This window comes from Pinus tabuliformis, chromosome 7 (genome assembly GCF_031772625.1).
Source record: "Pinus tabuliformis cultivar Carrire ecotype Pingquan chromosome 7, CPIR1, whole genome shotgun sequence".
NCBI classification, from domain to species: domain Eukaryota; kingdom Viridiplantae; phylum Streptophyta; class Pinopsida; order Pinales; family Pinaceae; genus Pinus; species Pinus tabuliformis.
The window spans coordinates 1,279,997,730-1,280,023,979 of NC_142293.1; the positions used below are offsets into that span (position 1 = coordinate 1,279,997,730).

The 26,250-nt window shown below is 32.1% G+C and overlaps 1 pseudogene; it reads right to left on the reverse strand.

Moving 5' to 3' along the window:
* Positions 1 to 20,338: 20,338 nt before the first annotated feature.
* On the reverse strand, positions 20,339 to 21,247 carry LOC149252167 (cytochrome P450 750A1 pseudogene; annotated as a pseudogene).
* Between the last annotated feature and the right edge of the window lie 5,003 nt (positions 21,248 to 26,250).

A 26,250-nucleotide genomic window follows, 5' to 3' on the forward strand; every position in this document is an offset into this window, starting at 1 on the left:
GCGTGTCCATGGTCCAATCAGTTATGGATTGTTCCATGCAATCTCATTTTAACTTTTTAACTCTATAGGTTTGAGTTGTTCTACAATGTATGATGTGTCTAGCAATGGTGGGAAGTATGGTCGAAGGTGGTCCACATTGAACACTGGGCGTAGGCTAAGGAATGGGGGAATACTAAGCTCAAATTCATTATCTTCCACAACCTTGGTAATGGTGTAGGGATGATATCAGAGTGGTCTGAGTTTCCGATAGGCTTCGGTAAGGCGTTCCTTCTCCAAATGCAACTTGACTTTATCGCCCACTGAAACTTGTGTGGCACGCGATGTTGATCATGTCGCTGCTTTTACTTGGCATTTAATTTCTCCATAATGTTGTGGACCTGTTGGTATATATTTTGGATGTTCTCAATGAAGTTGTTTACTTTATTAGCTTCGGACTAGACATGAGCTGAACCTGCGTGAGTAGCTGCAAATGGTATGGCCACATCAATTGGACATAGTGATTGGAATCCCAAGCCCACTCGAAAAGGGTTGTGGCCAGTCGAGTTGTGGAGAGCCCGGTTATAGTTGCGTTGGACATAAGGTAGGCTCTCATCCCATGTGTGTGGATACTTTGAGTTGTACATGGGAAAAATGTGTATGATCATCCTGTTGATGACCCCTGTTTGGGCATCAGTTTGGGGATGGAAAGTTGTCGACTTAGTGAGCTTGGTCCAACATTGACCAAAGACTGGAACAAAATGTACTGAGGAACCTGTTGTCTTGATCTGATATGATAGACTGTGGGATCCCAAAGTGTAACCACACTTGTTCAAAAAAGATTTTAGCAGTGGCTTCTGCTGTGATATTCTTCTTGTAAGCCACCATAGTGGCCATCTTCGAGACTCTGTTGGTGACCACAAAAACACAGTCGTTTCCATGCTTAGTATAAGGAAGGCCCAACATGTAATCCATGGAGATGGATTCCCAACGTCGACTAGGGGTAGGCAGCGGAGTATAGAGGCCTTGCTTCTTGATGGTCAGTTTGGAAATGACGCAGGCAGTGCAAGATCTATTGTACTTCTCGACATCCTCTCGAAAATTCCACCAATAGAAATACTTTTGCAGTACTGCCACTATTTTCTCAACCCCAAAATGTTGAGTGACCCTATTGTAGTTTGCTTCCCAAATCATCTCTTCACGATCGCTTGAAGGAACACAAGGGTTTCCTGGGTGGCATAACATTGCATTCTGAAGATGAAAATTTGGAACTTGCTGACCCTCCAAGAGTGTCTAGTATGTGTGGCGGAATTTTGGGTCACTTCTGTAGAGAAGTGGACAGTCAAAAGACTCGTGCCCACAAGAGTTAAGTTTGGTGGTTAACACCATGATCAGTGATTGGCTCAGGTAGTCTACAAAATTATTAGTGTTGCCCTTCTTATAATTGATATTTAAATGGAAGTGTTGCAGGTATGTGGACCACTTCTGATGGCGATCATTGTTCAACTTCCCTTGCATCTGTATGAAATGCAGGGGTCGGTGGTCTGCGTGGATGACCGCTTCCTTCACAAAAATGTAATGATTCCACTGTCAGCAAGCTTTCACAATGGAATTCATCTCTTTTTCATAAGTGGGATACTTCCTGATTGTGTCGGAAAGTGTCTCACTGTGATATGCCACTAGATGCCCCTGTTGAGTAAGGATTGCCCCAATAGCATAGTTAGAGGCATCTGTCTCTATCTCAAATGGTTGTTGCAAGTTTGGTAATGTTAGCACTAGTGCAGAGTAGAGGCAATGCTTCAACTCTGAGAATGCCTTCTATTGAGATTTATACCAAAATAATTTTTCTTTCGCTCCTCCCTTAGTGACTTGACTCAACAACCAAGTGATATGAGAGAATCCCAACACAAACCCACAGTAGAAATTGGCAGGAACTAGAAAGATGCAGAACCCTGTCAAAGTGATTGGGGCTAGCCAATCCCGAATGACTTGGATCTTGGCTGGATCCCATGCATCCCTCATTCATCAATAATGTATCCCAGATATTGAACCTGAATCATGCCAAAAGTGAATTTCTCCAAATTGTCACATAGCTTGTGTTGCCACACTATTTGGAGAACTTGTGAGATGTGGTGGAGGTGCTCTTCCCAACTCTCACTAAAGATCAAGATGTCATCCAAGTATACCACTACAAATTAGTTGATGAATGAGTACAAGATGTCATTCATTAGCCTCATGAAGGTTGCAGGAGCATTCGTCAACCCGAAAGGCATAACCAACCATTCGAAAAGGCCCTCTTTGGATTTGAAGGAAATCTTCCACACTTCAAAGCGTTTGATTGGTACCTAGTGATATCTAGACATCAAGTCAATCTAGCTAAAATATTCCTCCCCTTGAGTTGGTCTAGAATGTCATCAATCCATGGGATCAGGTACCTATTCTGGACAGTGATCTTGTTACGCGCCCAAGAGTCAATACATAGTCTCCAAGTATCATCCTTCTTTTGTACTGACATGATCAGGCTCTCACAGGGCGATGAACTCCGCCGGATGTGACCTTTCTACAACAACTCCTAAATTTTCCTCTTGATTTCATCATTCTCGAGAATGGAGTACTGATAGATTGGTCCATTGAGCAACGACGCACCTTGGGTCAGATCGATGGAGTGCTTGACTTGGCAATGGAGAGGCACCCCTATGAGGGAGGTGAAGATGTCCTCGTACTCCTCCGCGACCTTGTCCATTTGTTGTTGTCATGTGGAGGGACCCTTTCTGGAGGTCATGGCCATTGTCTTCTTCTTTACCAGATGGTGTATCATCAAGAAAAAATTATTGGTTTTGGAAATGACCTTACTACATTGTTTCATAGTAACCAAAGAGATGGCGGTAGGCGGTCCTACCTCCATTATTCTGTACAACTTATTTCGCAAAGTAACAATAATAGTAGGAGGCCTTTACTCATACACAACATGTGACTTCCACAAGTATGGTTGGCCTAATAATACATCACAAACATCAAGGGGAGTGATGCCACATAATACCTCAACTGTGAAGGGCTTGATGCTATATGGAAGGCGACAATGCTAACTCACACGAAGATTTCATCCTTGGTGAAGCCACCTCATGGTCTACAGCTGTGGGTGTGTTGTGTTTGGTAAGCCAAGCCACTTCATGACCTCTTCTAAAATGGGGTTGTTTTGTCTCTTGCTATCGACAATGAACTATAGTGGGGAATCCTTTACCCACATCTCAGAGTAGAAGAGGTGCTCCTCCTCCTCTGGATCTTCGGGTTCGTCCTTCTAGATCTTCGTGGTGGCAATGGTGGCATTGGGCTCCGCATAGATAATCTACTCCCCTTTTTCAATCCCCTTCTCGAGTTCTGACTGAGAGTCGAAACATGCATCAGATTCCAAAGCCTTCAGCTCAGCCATTAGCGATTGTTTGGCCCAACACTCACTTGTGTTGTGAGTGGAGCTCTTATGGAACTCACACCACTTTCTCATGTCCTTCTTTGGCTTTGCAGTGTTGTTATTTGCTTGAGGCTTTGGCGGGTTGTCCTGGGTTGCCTTGCCTTGGCTTAATCCTTTGTTCTACAGTTTGGGGGCACCTTTCCCTTGCTTTAGATTCACAGATCCAAAGTCTCACTTCTTTTGTTTAAACTTTTTCTCGATCTTGACGACATATCGGTACGCCGTGCTGAGCAAGGAGATCTCTAGGAACTCCATCTCATCATGAATGTACTTATGTAGGCCACTGCAATACTTGAGTACCAAATTTTTCTCATAATCCTTGATGCCCAACTGCATGTGAAGGGTATGAAAAAAATTGGTAAAATTTGGCACATCTTGGTCCCTTCCCCTTTGCAGTGTTGTCCACTTTATGTATTTATCCTCATAGCTCCCAATAGGGTAGTACTGCTCCTTGATGGGATTTCGTAACGAATTTCAAGTGGGTGGTTCAAAATAGTGAGGTCGTACTTTCATCTTTTTGCTCACATTAGGTTTCCCACCAGTCTTTGACGTGTGGGGTGGCTTTTTGAGGAACAAAAGCAATATTTTCTCAGCTGGAAAAATCATGAACATAAAATATCCTTCTAACAGATTTAACCATTTATCTACGACGTCTGCATCTATTTGGCCCTCAAATATGGGAATTTCAATGTTTACTTGTACCTTAAAAGGAGTGGAGCCTCCAGAGTGCCTGCTGGATGTGGATGTACTACAGGTGGGCAACTGTTGAAGGATCTGGGAAAAGTTTTCATAGGATCTCCTGCCCTCACGCCTTTCTTTTCCTCCCCCATGGGTGACCATCATGGTTTGTGAGGTTGATCTTGCAAAGGTTCAACCAGATCGATGCCTAACTCCTTATATCCCGACCTCGTTAGAGACATGTAAAGAAGAATAGAGAAAGAGTAGACAGCTCTAATACCACTGATCCATATTTAAACAGAAACACAACAAATTATAGATATAACCATATATACAAATATTTAGTAGAAATAACACTTCATTTCATTAATATCCAATACTGAAATATGCTTACAAACAAAATGGGAAATATGCTACATGTCACTAAACTATGTTACAATGAGGTTGAAAGGCCTATTTATTATTGAGAAACAACGAAAACCCTAAACATAAAAAAACCTAACCCTATGAGATGAAGCGGCAAACTATGGGCCCCGTTTGGGTAAATTGGTACATCAATGACTCGAGGTCATGACTTTTGCATGCGATCTCCGTTTGACGCACACAATATCTCATTAGAAATATCTATCCGAAGACTACAACTGTTAAAATATGAATGTTCAACAATGTCCTAGTATGGTCCCGGTTTTCCCCAAAAAACATCGTTTAGAGGCTCAAAATGGCGTCAGAAGTTCAAGACCACAAAAACTACAAAAAATAGTAAATTGTGCTACAAATAAGGAAACTAAAAAAATGAAACAAACAATGGTGGGGTTCCAAGTGGAATAGGCGGGTGACCACCTACTTCTAAGGTTTAGGGTGAAACGCTGATCTTCAACATTGGACAGACATAGAGCGGAACCTGTCTTGGAATCGTCATTCCATAGGCTTCTTTCATATCCAGCTAGGAGGGATCGCCTTCAACCCTCGAATCAAAAGTTTGCACAAATTGAGCCAATTCTAGTTCAACAGTATGAATAGCCATAGAAGCCCATGGGAATCCTCTCATTTTCTACCACAAACGGTATCATACTCATGTCTGATTGATATATTAAACTAATGGTAAATATATAAATTTATAGGCCTTCAAAAAGAAATTTGTCATCCAATGTATTCTAGAGACATGATGTTGTGGGAATTTCCATTTTAATCCCCTAAGGACACGAAATAATTCAGACTTATAAGTCTGGAGACAATTGACAACATTAAGATAAAGTTTGATAGAAATTGGGCAATGTAAAGAGATAATATGTGTGTCCAATTACTTATGGATCATTCTTGTGCATAGAGTGTCCACCTCTAACAAATTCAGGTAAATCTAATCCGTTTTGTTACTCCCTACATATATAGTCATGGTTGTGCCTTTTTGCAGAGCTTGATTGAAGTTGCACATCTTGCATAATGGTGTTTAGAGAGTTAGGTAAAACATGTTCGAAGTTGAATACATATATGAATAGAAAAGTGATAAGAAATGATGGTAACATAATTGAGTTTAATATATTTTATTTGTAATATAATTATTTTGATTAAATTTATTGCACATTTTAAAAGATGCTATTTGAGAAAAGTGTTGAAAGAATTATATGCGGTACTCTTTCAATTATTCGAGCACTATTAATTATTTATAATAATAAATTTTTAACTAAATTTGAAAGAAAATAACCTTGTTTTTTAATGAGTGGCCAATTTCATATGGTATTTGCCATAATAATGCATTTTTAATTAAATTGGAAAAAAAATAAGTCTTTTTTTATGTAAATATTGGCGATGGTATATATTGAATATATTTTGATGTGAAAACTTAAAAATAAAATAAAAAATATGATAAAAATAACTCATATTTATTGGTATCAAATTTTTATCCCGATTAATGTTTGTATTTGTTTTATGTTGATCTTTTCACTTGTTTTCTTAGTTCACCTGGTAGTTAAATGTTGATGCCTTAACTTCTTTTCTTAGTTCAAAACGTAAATAACTATGGACTTTTCCACTTTTGTAATTTTTCTAATAAAATTTGAGATATTTGTATTTTGTATTTTTTTTTTTATAAATTTAATAAAGGATTATAATTTTCTAAAAATAGTAAAGACAAGTTTACAAAGCAAAATAAAATTTAAGATTTCAACTAATTAAAATAAAATAAATAACAGAAAAATTTGTCTTTAAATTTTTAAAGTATATTTTTTAATTACAAATAATAATTTGTTATCTTTAAATTAATTTTTTAATTATATATATATATATATATATATATATATATATAAAAATAATAATAATAATAATAATTTGTTATTCTTAAATTTAATATATATATATATATATATATTATATATAATAATTCGTTATCCTTTTATATATATATATATATATATATATATATATATATATATATATATATATATATATATATATCATTAAAAATTATTATTTTTTATTTTTATTTTTAAATTAAATTTTTTAATTAAAAAAATATTTTGTTACAATGTGATTGCCTTCAAAATTTGGATTATTTATTTTAGTTTTCTTGACATGTGTACTATGTCATCTATGAAATTTGGTCACCTGAAAATTCACCAATTTTCATGGGAATCATGGATGGCATCTTCTAATCAATAATTCTAACCAATTTGTATTAATTAACTCTTTATATTGATTAAAATTGTAAATACTAACATAACATAACATTAATATGGTTGTGTATTTTAAAATATATCAATTATTTAGAAATCTACATATTAAAAAAAATTTAAAAAAATTATATTAATTATTTAAATCAAGTTACTTGATATTACTTTTAATTAAAGTTAAATTAGAGAAATATATAGTAAAAAGAATTGTAATTATAAAAAAGTAATCTAATGGTTATATGAGCTCGAATAATGATACATTTTTAGAGTAAATTTATCATATGAAGTTGTATAGTGATCAATTTTAAGAATCATGAAAAAATAAATACATGAAGTTATGCAAAATTATATGAAATTGTATAGTAATAAATTTTAAGAATGTTGAACAATTAAATTTAATGTAAAAAACTAATTGTAAATACCAAAATAACACAATATTAATAAATTAAAAGACCTTGTTACCAATTTTCACAATGATGGTTGACCTTGTAATCAAGATAAAACAAATAAATAATTCAAACTATTTTTTATTAATTAACTTTTTGTATTCACTAATTGTAAATATGAAGTATTGAGTTAACATATATTTATTATTTAGAAATATACATGTTAAAGAATCAATTAAAAAAAAATATCTTAAAAAAAACTTATATATTATTTGTCTGCTTGTGGTTGCTCAAGTGGCAATGGTCGTGGAATGAAGTCTCACCGAGCTGGAGACCTTGGGTTTGAATCTTGTGCTACCCTTCCCCATAAAGGGATGAATAATGGACATGTAAACTCGAAAATCAGAGAGTCCTACCAATCTTACAAAAAAAAATTATATATTATTTATTTAAATCAAATTAGTTGATATTATTTTTAATTAACCTTAAATTAAAGAAAGATATACTTAAAAATAATTATCATTATAAATTCTCATGTTCTAATCAAAGTAAAACAAATCAATAATATAAACTAATCTTTATTAATTAACATTTTGTATTGACTAATTCTAAATATGAACCTAATGTTAATATGGTTGTGTTGAATTAACATACCTTTATTAGATCCTAAAAACTAGTAACTATATAAAATAAATCATTTTAAATAAAATTAGGAAACAATACCCACAAGTTTCTAAAAACTCATAATTAATTATCATAATAGTTATTAATTATAAAAGTTATATATAAATAGTCCATGAGATATTGGATATGCTCTGATGAGTTCTTTGTTAAAGCACAACTTAATTTGAAGTGACTAGTTCAATTCCCTCTCCCGATCGAGGTGATAATTTGGGTATGATGAAGATGTAGTCATGCCAAGGTTACAATTTTTTTTTTTTAAATTCCATGGGGCCTTGGATAGACGGTGATCGGGTTCTCTGTTAAGACACTCCTTGATGTGAAGTCACGAGTTCAAATCCCCGCCTAGATCAAGGTGATCTATTGGACATAATGAATATGTAGTCCCACCAAGCTTACAAAAAATAATAATAAAAGGAAATAAGTTATATATAAAAAAAAATAAAAAAGGTAAGAAAGAAAAGCTTAGGAGATCCTAAAAATTAGTAATTATAAACTAATAAAACTATTTTAACAAAATTATGAAACAAATGTTCACACAGTTCTAAAAACTAGTAAGTGAATAATAGCATAATGACTATATAAGCTCAAATAATGATATATATTTAAAGAAAATAAATACATGACATTAATCATTTAACTCTTTTCATTGACTAATTGTAAATATGAACATAACATAATGTCGATATGCTTGAGTTGAGTTAACATATCTTTATTATTTAGAAATCTACATATTAAAAAATCAAGTAAAGAAAATATCTTAATTAAAAAATATATATTATCTATTTAAATCAAGTTAGTTAATTACTAAAAAAATCATAATTATAAATTGGCATAATTTTTGTTAATTAACTCTTTAGATTGACTAATTTTAAATACACAGGATAGCATATCTCCTAAAAGTTAGTAGCTATATAAATATTCTTTTTTAATAAAATTTGGAAAGAAATGGTCACAAGATTCGAAAAATTAAAAATTAATCATAATAATAGTTATTATTTCTATTCTTAAAACATTTGAAATAAAAATTATTTGAGTGGGTTATATAATTCAGGTCATGATTGCTATCACATAACAGTTTAGGTGACAAAAGTCAATAATATCTAAAATATAGAAATTTACAGCCATTAAAGTTTTGGCAAAATTATTTAATATCTTCGTAATCATCCAACTCATATAATTCCTATAATGGTGTCCCAAACCTATGTTCAAGTAGTCAAAAACTATATATGTACCACGAGGCACTATTTAAGTGCACTCAAAGACCCATTCACCAATAAATTTGTGTTTTCCTTTGCTTATAGTTTCTGGGTTAGTTTATTTAGTTAGTATGTAGCTCACAGCTAGCTTTCAACAACCTCTGGTGCCCAATGTTTGTGTGAATATAACTAGATTTTTCTTTGTTGTTCTTGTGCAGTAAGGTTACATTAGGTTTGGAACGCCTACCTATTCTCTCTTTTGCATGCATTTTCATGATTTTTTTGTAAAGGTAAGCTTATAGTTCTCTAGTCTCATCTAAATAGCGGTATAAATGCAATGTTATAACATTTAAAGTCTATACACTAAGATATTTGAAGCACTATATTGATGAAAACTACATTGTAGACAATCTAGACAAAGCTTTGATACGGTTCCTTGGTCTCCACATACACTTACTAAAGCTTGGGAAATCCAAAATCCAATGTTTATTGGTGATTAATACAATGTTCTTGTGACCAAATTGATGTTTCGCTTCTTGAATTCTCATGATTTTTTTCAATAGAAATTTACAAGTAGATGGTGGGAATGGATTTTATAAAATCAAGAACAAATTAGTGATAAATTCAAGATAACTCTATGTCTCCATAAAAGAAAACATTGGAAGATAATATTTTGTTAGTTAGAGAAACAAGTTGATAGCGTTTTATGTTAGTTAAGACTATTGTTTGCGAAACTTGGAGAAGTTTTATATCTATTTAGTTCTTTCGGAAGTTAGAATTGGATAGAATTATGAGATGGAATTAGCTTGATTGTGCATCTAGTTGTGAATCACATCTCATTCATCCACGTAGAAAGAAATACAATCCATAGCCTCACATTTTTAATACATAATTCTAAATTAAAGGTTTTGGATATGGTTGAATAGTAACCAACATTATCTCCCTTCACAAACTATAAGCAAGAGTCTTTATGATGTATATATAAAAATCCAAAACTCCATCGTTGCTCCTCCAAAACCCAAACCAATATCTTCACAAACTAGTATCCTCTCTTCCAGTTCCTTTGGAAAGAAAGAGCGAACTCTACACTTACTCTCTCCATTTTCTTTAAACACTGAGTTCCCAAAGTTACAAAGTAAAAAAAGGCAGGTTCGCATATTATAAAGCTAAGGAAGAAGGGTTGAGGTCTGATTTCAAATAAAGTGAGTTACTTCCAAAGATGATAACAACTTGCTTGACAAGCTCTGAGATTTTATAGTGCACCTTAAATACCTTGTCAAAAAAATGTTAAGTGCATATAAGAGAAATGTACTTCCTTTATATTTAAATTGATACTCAAATGAAAGTCTTAGATGAATTGGTTTCTTGAATGCTAGTCTCACATAAATTGGTCAAGCTTTTCTATAGATGGTTTAATGTATTTTTTAAAGCAATTTTTAATATTTTTTATTAGTGTGTAATAAAATAATTTGATTTAATTAAAAATAACAAATATAAATTTGGTTTATTTTTTGGTAAATACACATAGTTATTATTGACACCTAATCATGGGGATTAGGTGAATAGTTGTAAATAGTGTAAATAATAAATAATGGAAAAGGAAGAGTCATCGGGATATGAAACCCAACAATCACTCGCTCATGTATATAACTATGAGTAGTCTAAATGAATAAATAGACTTCATTTCAGGACTTCTCTCCTAGCCTGAGATGGTATTAGAGCAAAAGCCATTTTTTGCTTCCCTCTATACTTTGTAACTCATATTCTGCCTATTCTCCCTATGTTATTCATCTTTCGCAGACTAACATCTCTATCAAATCCCTGCGAAATTTCATTCATTGTTGAATGCATTGCTGCATTAAACACTGGGTTTTGTATTCAATATTATTGTTGAAGGGGTCCTATTGTTGCGTTGAGGAAACCTATTGCATTGAACATCCACTATGCATTTCTTCGAGGTACCCATCAGAAGGGTGGTGTTGTGGATGACATTGTAACTGTGACAATGTTGAGTTTTGGTATATGTTGATTTTTTTGTATGGCGAATGATTGTTGTAACATTGAATGATTGTGTTACATTGAGTGCAACGAAAGTTGTGCTAAAACTTCAACACAACACCATAGAACTTTGTTACATTGAATTAAGGTCCTAAAATCTGTTCCCAAACTCTGATTCCATATCCACGCTCATGACACCCCATTGTTTTGAATCCACTGTGGTATACGATGTGGTTTTACATTTTTTTGAATCTACTGTGGTATACATTGTGGTTTTACATTGTTTGGAATCTATAGACCTCCCCTCTGCTGTGCCTCCATCTGCCACTCTGTTGTCACGACTCTGTTGGTATACTGTAATTCCATACCATATTACTGTTGCATATATTCCATGCCTTATTACATATTCCTGACTCCTCATATCATATTACATATACCACCGTTATTTGAACTCCATATTTAACGAGGCCTGTCATATGCCTGCATACCATATATCGTTGTTTTTAATATATAACATTATGGACTCTGTTCAATAGTATAACGTTGTGGACACTCACGTTGAATGATATACCATACTTTGATATACCCCATACACCTTTGCTCCTAGTTTTATTACATTAGACACTGACCACAATGGCATATCATACCACTCTGCTCCCAATAGAATCCACCATACATTGGTCAAGCAACAGTACTCCTGCTTTGTCATATCTCTGTGCGCGATACCACCATACGATATTATGTTGAATGCATCTCATTCCATATAAACCCTCCCCATAAAACCCAACTCCATAAACTCCCTCCCCCATAAACCACCTTCCCCACATAATACCTCTGCTTTCATATATCAGAATCATAATTTTTTTTTTACCATTAGGAGTAAACTTTTGCAATAGAAGTACTTTTTTTCCATAGTACACAGATTTTACAATGCATTCATTGATATCTATTATGGGAGTGGTTCCCACCTGGAAGGATAACCATCCAGAATAGTCGTGGAAAATCAAACACACTTTCATTTTTAATGAGTTGTGGAAAGGAGTGTGTGTTGGAGAAGGAAACAAAGAACCAAAAAATCCTACCTCAGACAAGCAATTTTCCATTTCGGAAAATAACAACAGCAAGGCTTGTGCCTTGATTTTAGCATCAGTAAATGAAGAGGTGAGTCGCCACATTTCACCATTCTCAAATTCTTTCGAAGCCTTAAAAAAACTAAAGGAACTCTATGACTCACACACTGCACTTGAAGTTGTTGAACTCACGAATAAATTTTTCATCCTTGAATTACAAAATGATGATCCTCTTACTCTTGCATCAGAAGTAAAATCTATTATGCATGATATCAAAGTCACTAATGTTGAACTAGACATTCCTCTGATAGATTTTTTCAAGGAATTTTATCCCACTTACTCAAATTATCTTCAGTAATTGCAAGAAAATGGAAACCTCAAAGAAATTACCTTTGACTCCATTGTGAATAAATTTGCTAAGAGAGAGAAAGATTTTGGGAAGAAGACAACTCCTCAGTCTTCTGAAGAGGCTGTGTATCTTGCACATAGAGAGAAGAATATTTCTCAAGATTCTTCTAGAGGAAGAGGTGGTTAAAGAGGAAGAGGAAGAAGAAATTTTAGAGGCACGGGGGAAGACACTCTCAAGGAGAAAACTCAGATTTGCATTACATATGTTGTAATAGAGATGGATCACATGATGCATCAACATGCAAGTTTGCTTGGGACAAAAATGAGTAGGAAAGAACTCAACCCAAAGGTAAAACTAATGATAAACAGAAATCTAAAGCATCGGAGTCCACTCACTATGTTGTGGCACATTGTAATATTAGAGTAAATGAAGACTTGTTTAATGCTTCACTTGCTTCTTGGAAAAATGATTGGTTTCTTGATTCAGGAGCAACTTGCCACATGAATTTTAGAAGAGAATGTTTTGAAGAATTTACTGACAATGTTGATGGAGAAGTTTACTTTGCAAACAAATCAAATATCAAGCCATTAGGGCTTGGCATAATCAGACTCAAATTGCCTGGTCTTCCAGATTTTCTTTTGCTTGATGTTTTATATCTCCCACAATTGAGGAGAGTCTTGTTGTCCTTGGTCCACACCCAACAGTAAGGACACTCCATTCATATGTTTGATGGCAAGGTTGAGGTGAGAAAAGCATCAGATCACTCACTTGTCATGACAGTGATAGAAGAAGAAAGGATTCTCTAGCTACAAGGTACCTCTACTCATGCACAAAATTTCTCATACAATTCTCATTGTGATGAAGGTACATTTCCATCAAGTCTATTATGGCATGCTAGATTTGGACACTTGAACTATAACATCCTTCACTTGTTGAAGAAAAATTGTGTTACCGGTTTGCCTACAATTCCTACGAAACTTAAGGAATGTGATGCTTGCATTATAGGAAGCATAGAAAACAGTCTTTTCATGATTCACATTCCAAAGCACATAGAAAACTTGAACTCATTCATTCAGATTTATGTGGTCCAATGCCTTTTCCTTCTGCAAATGGAAATAAATATAATATGACATTTATTTATGACTGCACCGAAACGCGTTGGGTTTATTTATTGAAGAACAAGTATGATGCTTTTCAAACATTAAATAAATTTCATACATGGATTGAAAATGATGCACAATCTCATATTGGCTCTATTCGCACAGATAATGGAAAGGAATACACTTCAAATGAATTTAAAAACTATCATTTCCAACATGAGATCAAACATCAAACAATTGTGCCTTATAATCCCTAACAGAACGGAGTATCTGAAAGAATGAATAGGACAATCTTAAATATGGTGCTCTCCATGATGTTTTTGTACAATGTAAAATTTATGTTTTGGCTGAGCAATTCGATGTGTTGTATATGTAAATAATAAATGTCCATATAATTATATTAGAAACAAAACTCCTTATGAGATGTGGTATGGGCACATTCCTTCGGTAAAGCATCTGAGGGTCTATGGTTCCACCTGTTATGCCTTGATATTAAAGGTACATAGAGAAAAACTTGGTGTAAGGAGTCGTAAGTGTATCTTCTTGGGGTATTGAAACACCTCCAAAGCATATCGTCTCTATGATGAAGTTAATAAAAAGTTTGTTGTATCTAGAGATGTAATCTTTCTTGAGTCTTCCAAATCTCACAATGTCTTTGAGCGACAAATTGATCTCTTGGATAGATTCACTAATGCAAAATCATTTTAAGAATTTGATAATAAGATTCCACATCTTGAAGGGGGGATTCCTATACTGGACCAATCTATGGAATCTTCTTCTGAAGCACTCTCTCCCCCACATGAAACTCCAACCACTGACGATACTTTGAGTGATGTGATTGACATAGTTGGGAGACTTAATATTGATTCAGTCCCAACTCAATAAATTGAGCATCTTGGACCATCTCAGAAAGGTCCCCAAAATTGGTGGACAAAGACACTTGAAAGTGTTCATCCTGATGAGGTTAGAAAGACAGGAACAAGAAACTCAACCCAGAAAAATGGAGGTGATGAAGATGACTGTGATTCACCTGGTGATATGGATGTTTCTTATGCTTTTGAATTGAATTTGTCTACATATTTTGAACCAACTTCCTTCATAGAATCCGCTTCTCATGATGAATGGAAAGAAGTGATGCAAAAGGAGTATGATGCCTTGATAAAGAATGGAACTTGGAAGATGTTTGATCCTCCATTGGGAACTAAACCAATTAGCTACAAGTGGGTCTACAAGAAGAATTATAGAGATGATGGATCACTTGACAAGCAATAGGTTTTGTACAAAAGGAAGGGGTCGATTAAGAGGAGACTTTTTCCCCCACAGCAAATGGACTACCATTCAGAAACTCTTTTCCCTAGCAGCTTAGAATGGTTGGAAAGTCCATCAAATGGATGTAAAAGCTGCTTTATTGAATGGAGATCTAAAAGAGAATGATTTTATGTCCCAGAGTAAAGGATTTGTTGTGAAAGGACATGAACATAAAGTATGCAAACTTGTGAAATCCTTGTATGGCCTCAAGCAAGCACCGCGAGCCTCGTATGAAAAATTAACTAAGCATCTTCTGAAACTCAGTTTCAAACATTATAATCTTGATGATGCAACATTTTTTGTCAAGAAAGTTGGAAAAGTAGTTGTATATCTTGTGGTATATGTAGATAATCTTTTGATGGTAGGGAACAATGAGAGCTACATTGCATCCATAAAGAAGGAATTGAGGAAAGGTTTTGAAATGACTGATTTGGTCTATGTTCATTACTATCTTGGTATTGAAGTAACTCAATAGCCAAAGTCTATATTCCTTTCTCAAAAGAAGCACATTAGAGATCTGTTGAATAGGTTTGGCATCATTGAATGCAATCCTCTAACTACTAATGGATCAAAACTTAAATCTCACATCCATTGAAGGAAAATAATTTGAGGATGCAACAAATTATAGATAGCTTGTAGGAAGTCTCAACTACCTAACTACTACTAGACCAGACCTTTAGTTTGTTGTTGGAATCCTCTCCAGGTTTATGCAAAAGCCTTGTGAGGGACATTGGTCTACTGCAAAAAGAGTTCTAATGTACTTAAAGGGAACTCAAGTCTTTCGACTCAAGAATATATGGGTGGGAAATTTTAGGTTTATTGGATATTCTAATTTAGACTTCGATGGAGACAAATAAACTAGGGTATCTACTTCTATTTATTCTATGAGTCTTGGATCAGGAGCTGTCTGCTGGAGATCACAAAAGTAATCAGTTTCAACATATTCCACAACAAAGGTAGAATATGTGGCAATAGCTGAGGCAACAAAAGAAATTGTGTGGCTCAAGAAAGTCTTGGAATATTTGTAGGTAAAACAAGTACATTCGACTCCAATCATGATTGACAACACCTTTGTAATAAATTTTGTCAAGAACCCAAAGCTCCATGATTGAACGAAACACATCAATACAAAATACCATCTGATTCGACATCATGTTGAGGCCAATACAATCCATCTATGCCATTGTTCCACTAATGAGAAGATTGCAGACATCTTCACCAAAGAACCTGGAAGAGAAAACCTTGAAAGATTCAGAACGATGCTTGGACTCACTAATATCCCTTTAGATTAAGGGGAGGAATGTTGACACCTAATCATGGGGATTGGGTGAACAATTGTAAAATAGTGTAAATAATAAATAATGGAAAAGGAATAGTCATTGGGAGATGAGACCCAAGAGTCACTCCCTCATGTATATAACTATGAGCAATCTAAATGCATAAACAAATTTCATTTGAGGAGTTACATCATGCCCTCAGTTATTAATGTATTATTGAAATTTTTGTATTTGAATATATTTTTTTATTATTTTTCACATAATAATTGTATTTGATTTGAAATAATAAATATATTAAAGTGAATTGACATTATGTATAATTTTGTGTATAAATTTTTAGATAAAAAGTTATTATGTTTATATGTATATTTATTTTAAAACAAAATTTTCATAATTTTAATTTGATTATCTGTAATTATTAGGTGAGTGATAGCTTGTAATCTCTATGAAATGTTCTAAGAGGTATAGCCCAGTTAATAGAAGAAACAATTTTTTTAGGGTTATTTTTCTGGTGACTTTTAACCAAGACGAACGTTGATTTTAAAAAAATTTGAGTTTGGGGTTTTCAATCTACAAGATTCAATTGCAACAACAAGGGTTTTTCAGAGCACTAAATAAATTAATGCAACAAAATAATGTATTTTAAATAACAAAAATTCACAATTTTTCTTGAAATTGTATCTCGTAAAAAATAGTATTTAGTCTATTACTACACAATTTTAACATATTCTTAATAATATCCGCAATTCAAATATTAAAATTTATTGAGCGGACATGCTCATTCTACAACCCTATGCGAAGACCATGTGTAAGTATGCTAGTCTCTCTTAAAATAAAAATAAAATATTCTCTAAATAGAAAAGCACTGTCATAACAAAAAAGAAAAAAAGCATGTTATGCATATTTAATTAGTTGTCTATATGACCTAATATAATTTCATGTAAATTAATTAGAAGTAAAAAAAATATGAGTAATATGTTTAAATTTTATAGTCTTAAAAAATATTTTAACTCATGATAGAAACTTTATATGTCAAAAGTTTTAAAAGAAAATATTTTAATGTTGTATAGAATACAATATCCAATGTGATATATGAATAAAAGATTTTAATATGAATTAAAATTGACGTTTACTTAAAATGATTCAATACACATGTTATGAAATCTCTACAACATTCAAAAATATAATTTAAACAATAAAAAATTACACATTATTTTTTGCACTCTAAAATAAGTTTGCACCTAAAAAAATTCATTCCTATGGGCTCATGTTAGATCCATGCTTAAGATGGATCTATGTTTGTATCAAATATTCACAGTCTCAACACATAATTCTAGATTCAAGGTTTTGGATATGGTTGAATAATCACTACCTTCACTTCCATGATACGCAATAGTTAGTATATATATATATATAGATATACACTCGTCCAAAACTCAACAAAGGCATTTATTTTATTTTAAATTATTAATGTTTTCTCAAAATGCATTATTTAATATATATGTTATTTTATTTCTATAAAATAATATTTAATTTTGTAAGAAAGATATTGTTTGTTGATAAAGTATATTGCATTATATGAATATAATTTTTGTTTTTATATTGAGTTCTGGTTCACTACTTGAGCAATGAAGGAATTTCAAAAAACCAATCATTTAGTCAATTAATCTATTCACTTCACATTTCAATTGTTTAGTTCCTTCCAGTAAAATGAGACTATAGGATTATATTTGTCTATTGATAACTATTAATTTATCATCAACCAATATAAGTTATAATTGTTTATGTCATTTTACGCAAAACATAATTCCCTCCAACACTTGTTTATTTATGAGTTGATATATTAAAACAAAATAAAACTATATTCTTGTACAAACACATATTTTACAAATGGAGGTGTCGTTGACATAAGTATTAGCTAAGGGATATATACAAATTAAATGGTTTGTAAACATTCATAAACATTGAATAACTTAAGTTGAGAGTTTTGTTAGAATACCATGGCTTGCTAATACCACATATGGGCAAAACAATAACGCATGTTCATATAACATTTTTTTAATTAATTGGTTACAATAAAAACGTAGAAAAATATATGAAAAATATTCTAGAATTTTCTTTACGAGTTAAATCACAAAAAGTTATTAATTAAATGTCATTGTTTAAAACCTGCTCCAAAATAGACACACTTATATATCAACATAAATATCAATTTGACATATTCAATTATGATAATAAATTATTTTTTATTCACAATTATATATGTAGCCAAATTAGGCATAAATATTTGAATTAAAAAAACATATTTAAAAGGTCAATTCATGAATAGGTACCTAAATTCATAATGTCATTAAACTAAAACCTACTATTGATTTATAGTTTTACAACTAACACAATGCCATTATTAAATGTGATTGATATAAACATATGAATTTATATCAATTATATACACAACAACATCAAATAATGTTAATTTAATATTAATAATAATAAATATATGAATAAATTAACACAATTATAAATACATATAACAATATTATTATTATTATATTAACATATTATAAATTATTTATTTATATAACATATTATATAAACATATGTATTCTAATGTATATAATATATATAATATATTATTAAAATTCATTAAAATTTATTAAAATCTTATGAACAAAAACATATATACATATATTATTAATATGATATTTCAACAAAAAATAAGACTACTAAAGTAATAATATCCATACTTAATTTACGCATTAAAAAAACATCTATAATATAATATTAAATTATTCATAAAATTCGTCACTCATTCATGCAATGGAATGGACCACGCATAACAAACATGGAATACCAATAACAATTTAATAACCATGTCGAATTTTCCATTTTAATTCCCATTGGTTCCACAAAAGAATAAACTATGAAAAAATTTGATTGCCACATTCAAGTCATTTATTCACAGAGGATATATGCTATCACTCTAGACTATGCCTCCACCTATTAGACCACGCCTCCACCTGTTAGTGCACTGCCTTATATGGCTCAGGGCTGGCCTCCACCTGTTAGTGCACTGCCTTATATGGCTCAGGGCTGGATGCAAAACACTCTAGGAGAAGGTAGGAAATACAAATCTAGATGATACCAATATTATAAATTTTAAATTTTAATATTACAAAATTAATATATTTATGAAATTTATTAATGTATTATTATAAATATTAATTTTCTTAATCTATTTAATCTTAATAATAACATTATATTATAAAAATATTAATATTAACTTAATATTATAAATCTTAAAAAATTAATATTATAAACTCTAAACTTTTCAAAAATAATTAATAAATCCTATTATTTTCAAAAACAGTTAATAATATTATAGATATGTATATTGTGTACAGTGGAGGGGTATCACCTCTATAATAGGTATAAATGTAATTCAAAAGAAAATGTCTTATCGCTTTTTTATTGTGGAACTAGACTATTCAAAAATTTAGATAATTTTCTAGTAGAAATCCAACATAATTCATAAATTATGTATTGCCGAACTAGCTCATTGTGGTGAAGTAAAATTCTAAGTGCGGACACAAACAATTCCTCTAGCCGATAACAGGTCTAGCCACAAACAAGACATTCCATGGAAGATTTCCTTAGCTTAGAACCAATTAAGAGGGCCTACATCTTAGTACGCTTATCCCGTTTGGTGATGACCTTGATTGCTTGCTCCAGCTATCTTTCGTTTCCTTCTTCGAACACCTTAAACAAGTAAACAACAGCCGTGATAATAGACAAATTGTAATTCAACCTACTTAACAAGTCAAGAAGCATTAAGCCATAAACATGTGAGATGACATATTATGTAGGAGAAATTAATGTTGGAAATAAGTAAACATAAATATCCTTGGTAGAGAAAGATTTAATGAATTTTCATATAATGATTGTTTATTTAAATTTAAAAGAGAAAAATTAAGTATTTGTAAGATGTATAATGTCGAATTTTTTCCATATCGAATCGAATTCGAATTCGAATTCGAATTTGGTAACTATGTCTTCAACACTCCAATCAAAAGTGTGTAGCAACTGAGCCACTGCAAGTTCAATTGTATGAATAGCCATAGAAGCCCCTGGGCATCCTCTCCTTCCTGCCCCAAATGGTATCATACTGAAGTCTGATTGATCTGTTAAATTGATATCCTCTTCTTCCATGAATCTCTCGGGCTTGAATTCTGTAGCATCTTGCCCCACATATTGGGATCCCTCCCTATAGCCCACACATTTAACATGACCATTGTTTGCTTAGGTATGTAGTATCCTCCTATCGTCACAACCTCCATAGATTGATGAGGAAGCGCTATCGGTAGCACTGGGTATAGTCGCAGAGTCTCTTTTGCCACACAATGGAGGTATTTCATGCTTTCTAGATTCGACTCTTTTACATTACCATGTTGAACACAAATCGATTCGATTTCCTGCTGCAATTTCTTCATTACATGGGGATGTCTGAGCAACTCACTCATTGCCCATTCTAAAATAGTTGATGTTGTCTCCAATCCCACCCCAAACATGTCCTGCACAAATACAAATCCAATTAGTTGCAAAATGCAAATCCAATTACTTGAAAAATGATGACTCACCGAAGTTTAAGAATGAGGAGCGAGGCATACAAGCATAAGACCCTTGATGGTTTCCCATGTGATTTTACTGTTGGTATTAGCCATATGCAGTAGCACATCGATGAATTCTTGTACATGAGGCTCTGCATCTTCCTCCTTCTGGCCATTGGAGGATACTGTGGTCATGAGATGATCAACATTAACATGGTCGTCTATTATTTTCTCCAAAAATTCATTGAATGTTTTATCAATTTTCTTCATCTACCGCTTGATACATTCCAAATCAAGCCAATCCAAGTATGAAATGAAGTATCCAATTTTGAAGTCTCCCACCCTAGCAGTCAACTGTACCAAAAGATCTTTAAACCCTTTGAATTCACCACCCAAATCATCGTCCGAAAATTTCTTCTTCACCGGTATTCGCCAAACAATATTGGAGGTGAGATTAGAGATGGCCTTGCTCACACTCACGCCCATTCTTCCCTTCTCACTCTCCTCCCATATTGAATGGATCATTGCAGACACCTATTCCTCTCACACGCACTTGACAGACTCAATTCTCTTGGACGTTAGGAGTTCTAACCATAGTTACCAAGTTCGGTCGTACTCGCAAAACAAATTTAGAAATTCGTTGATTCTGTTTGGTACGACAAATAATTCCTTAGTTTCCAATTTGGTAAGGGTCAGTGGTGAATGATTTTGGTCAAATCTTTCTATCAGCTTATGTCCAACATCCACTATGTTGCTCCTGCTATGTAGAACAATGAAGCTCGGGCTCTGTGTAACCATGGATAGGAATGCTGACAAATCACTGTTGAATAAAATCATAGAGGAAGTAAATCGAGTTTTTCAAGTACCTTTTATAAAAGTAACGCAACCTTTGGAAATTTGAGAATTGAAATTTTATAAAAATAATGCAGCGATCCTTTAGCTTTAATGCTAAATTTTTTTAGTTTTTATAATATTTTTATACGCCTAATTTGTTTTAGTTTTTATAATTTTCTTATTCCGTACTTTTTTATATGAGGATTAATCTGAAAATTGGACAAAAATAAGAAACTTCTTTTGTGAAAAACAAAATAAAAAAACAATAATTCTTATATTATAAAAAAAAAAAGGAGACAATTTCTATCAAATTTCTCTATAAAATGCTAAATATTGTTAGAAATTTGGTTAGAAAATTGATTATTTCAATATTAGATTGATTCTAGTATTTCATTATATATTATTTACAAATTGTTCTAGGACATAATATGGTATAATTGAAAACAAATTGTTGATACTAAAATGTAAATTTTTTATTAAAAAATTAATTTAATTAAAAATTAATCAATATTGCCATTGATATTAAATAATATAAATAGCATTGATACATATTTAGGAGGCATCATGTGACTCAATTGTTTTAAATGAGAGGTAGTTAGTAATTTCTATATAATTGCAACTAAAAAAATATAAATTCTATCTTAACAAAAATTATGAAATAATAAAATGGTTGCAAATTGGTACCTCTTTCATAAAAGACAAAAAACCTAATTTCTATATTTGAAAAAATTATAAATGGAGAAATTTCAGTGTTAAAAAGATAACTAGTTAGTAATTTCTATATAATGGCAAATTGCAAAAAAAAAGGATAACTTATATCTTAAAAATAATTATAAAATAGTAAATTCTTTGCAAATTGGTAACTCTTACAAAAAAAAAAACAAAAACCATAACTTCTATATTGGAAAAAATTATAAACTGACAAATTTAAGTGTTAAATGGATAACTCCTATAATATATATATATATATATATATATATATATATATATATATATATATATATATATATATATATATATATATATATAATAATAGAAAAAATTATAAAAGATATAAAATAGTAAACTTCCAAATCCACAACTTTTATACAAAAAAAAAGAAAAACAGTAACTTCTATGTTACAAAAAATTATAAAATGGCAAAATTTAGTTTACAATGGATAAGGCTTATGAAAAAATAGAAGAAAAAAAAAAGGATAAATCCAATATTAAAAAAATAATAAAAAATAGAAAATGGAAACCTTAGTTGCACTTGCAAATCCATAACTCATATACAAAAGAATAGAAAAATGACAACTTCTATATTACAAAAAAAATATAAAATATCAAATTTCAGTTTAAAATGGATAACTCTCATGAAAAAATAGGAGAAGGATAAATCCAATATTAAAAATATATATATGAAAAATATAAAATGAAAAAGCTTAGTTGCAAATCCATAACTCCTATACAAAAGTATAGAAAAATGGCAACTTCTATATTACAAAAAAATATAAAATAAGAAATTGCAATTACCTAAGATAAGTGTGCACTTGTGAAGAAAATAAAGGATAGTAAAGGTAAGTTTTGCTTAGAATAATAATTAAATTTACATGAAAAAGCTATAAAATAGTAATAAAGGTAAGTTTACACTTGTGAATAGAATAGAAAGTAAATTTACATTTTAAATTTTATGTATAAAATAATAAATAAAAAATTGTGTAGTTACAAATGGTATAGTAAGATTGGTATGCTTGCTAAATTTGCATGCTACATTTTTTATATAAAAAAACAATAAACTGAATTTACATGTTTAATTTTATATTAAAGTTTGGTAGAAAATTATAAGTTTGCACTTGTATTTTTTTTTCCATATTAACTTTAAATTATGACAGGGAAGGTAAGTTCTATTTTTTAAGTATCACCTAAAGCTACTGAAGTCTCAGATACTGATAGAGAGAAAAATGATGATGCAAATGTGGGAGATTAGGGATTGAGACGGGTTCTTAAATTTCTTAAAGCTGGGATGCCTAGACTAAAATTCGAGGTGTTGAAAGTTATGACTCTAGAACAGGAAAGCACAGATATAATCTCAGGGTTTTTTGAGCAGTTAATCCAGGATGTCAATAAATAGAAGGATGATGAAACTACTGGTGAAGGTAAAACTAGACGTGATGTACATAATGATAAAGTAATTGTAATATGCAATAGTGATTTTATGCAACTTATTAAAATTGTTGTTGTGAAAGTTTCCAATTGTACTCTTTTACAAAGTATTGCAAAATATGCACCTCCAAGCCTTCCTGTATGCATACTAGCCAAAATAGAGAGAAGGGGTCATGATTCCTTTTGTTTTCACATTAAGGATGATGTCTCTCGACAATCTGTGAGAGGAAAGAAACTAACACCTGCTTGGAAAGTTGCAATAGTTGCAAAACATACATAGATAGATGACCATGTTGACACTCAGCTTAGTGATGATGATGTTTTTCTTGCTTATTTCTCTCAACTGCAAGGTTTTCAACTTTTTTATTTTAAGGAAATTCCTAAGCTCTGAGATCTAGCATTGGCCAATGTGGGCTCCATTGAAAAACGTAACAAACTTTGTAAGAGGCTTTCTATTTTGTCTGCAGAATAACTTAATGATGTTGTCTGTAATAAGCTTAAATTGCTTAAGAACATTGATCCATGTGTTGAAAGAACGGATTTCCTTACCGAGGCAATGGTTTCTACTTTTGAGAAATGATAGTCATAAAAGGAAGCGATAAATGCTCTCCCTCTTTATCCAAATGAACACATAATGTGGGATGAAAGCATTGTACCCAACATTAATTACATTGGTGAAGGATGTTTGGCTCTTCCAAAACTTAATATATAGTTTCTAACTCTCCATGACTACTTCCTAAGAAATTTCAATATTTTTCGCTTGGAATCGACATATGAAATTCAAGAAGATATCCAAGATGTGTTGCCTCGACTGGTAGCATATATTAATAATGAGGGAGAAACTCACTTTCGAGGATGGTCTAGGATGGATGTTCCAATCAAGGAGTTAAAAATCACCGAAGTAAAGAAACCAAACATTGGAGAGGTGAAACCATCTGCTGTTACTGCAGAGGTTACATACAGTGTTTCAAGATACACATCACAGATAAGGTTTGAATGGAATGGGCTCAAGGAACATGATGTTATCTTTTTGTTATCTATATGTCCTTTTTTAGAGCCAGTTAGTGGTGAGGAAGCATCTAAATTAAGTGTCCCGGAAAGGTTTGTGCTCTAGTATGTACGTGGATTTGAAGTTATTGAGATTCGAGAAGAGGATGGAAACCTTATGAATGACTTTATAGGAAGGATACGAAAATCAAAATGCATGAATTGAAGAACTATGAAAAAACGTGACAGAGAATTTGGAGGCAGGGGGAAACAGAGTTTTCATCAAATTCTACAGATTTGACAATGGGAGAAAGAGTGAGTCTATCACAAATTTGTACCTGTTTGAAATAGTATAATAAGTCACAAGGAAATAGATTCCAAAATTCTAAGGGCCTAGAGTTTCAAGGCATAAAATCTGTAGCTCAAAATTTGTAACTAAATCAAGGTTAAACACAAAACAATATCTGGAGGACACACTCGAACAGTAAAATAGATATAAAAAATGAGGGAATTATTTATTTTTAATTTTTAAGATGCTTTAAGGGTTCCCAATAAAATTCCTATAAATCAACTATCTCATTAAAACAAAGAACATGATCCGACAACTTAAAACTCATACTAAAACAAATATGATGAAGCCTACCTTTGTAGAATAAGAAAACCAAGTGAACCATAATCAAGAAGGTATTAGTAACACATAATTCCCAGAAAGACTCACCCCAAATAGGTTCAGCATCGGTGTTACATTTAATATTTTCTCCTGAATCCTGTTGTGTTTAGGTCTTAAGCTTCATGAGATGCGACAAGATAGAGACCTTGTCTAGGTTTAAAAGCTAAAATCAACAAAATCTTGAATAAGAAAATTAGAATATTGGGGGTACACCCAAACACCTCTAGGCTTTAAAAGCTACATATATAATAGACTTTGAGAAATAATATTTCGCATCTCCTTGCTTCAGAGAATGCATAACAGGCAATAAGAACTATAAAGCATCGAAACTTATCCATTTTCCATACTACTGATAAATTGAATATATTGAGAACTAAATATAGCTACATAACAATTCATGGATAATTTGTTACATCATAAAGAAAAGACTAATAAAATCATATGAAAGAAGCTAAAAACTGTAGTGAACATTTATTAAAGGAACTAGATAACTTAAATTTACAAAAGGTAAATTGATAAGAAATTAAAGCCAAAGAACCAAAACCATGGAAACTAATCGATGACTATGCAACTGTAGAAAGAGTCACTGCAAAAGCCAGTTTCCATTTTCGCTATGATATGTAGGATAGCAGTAGTCTATCATTGCAATATTAACGAAACACTCCTAGAGTTTTCCTTCTCTCTTCAAACTCTAAACCTCAGGTAGAACTCCCAATGAATAATGTGTAAATTAAGAACCTAACCTCCAAAAATGCACAAATTTAAACCATAGAAGTTCAGCTGGATGCATTAAGTGGGGCTCAGGGGTTTGTTTTACTGTAGTGTGGTTGGAAAGTGAACCAATCTCATCTGC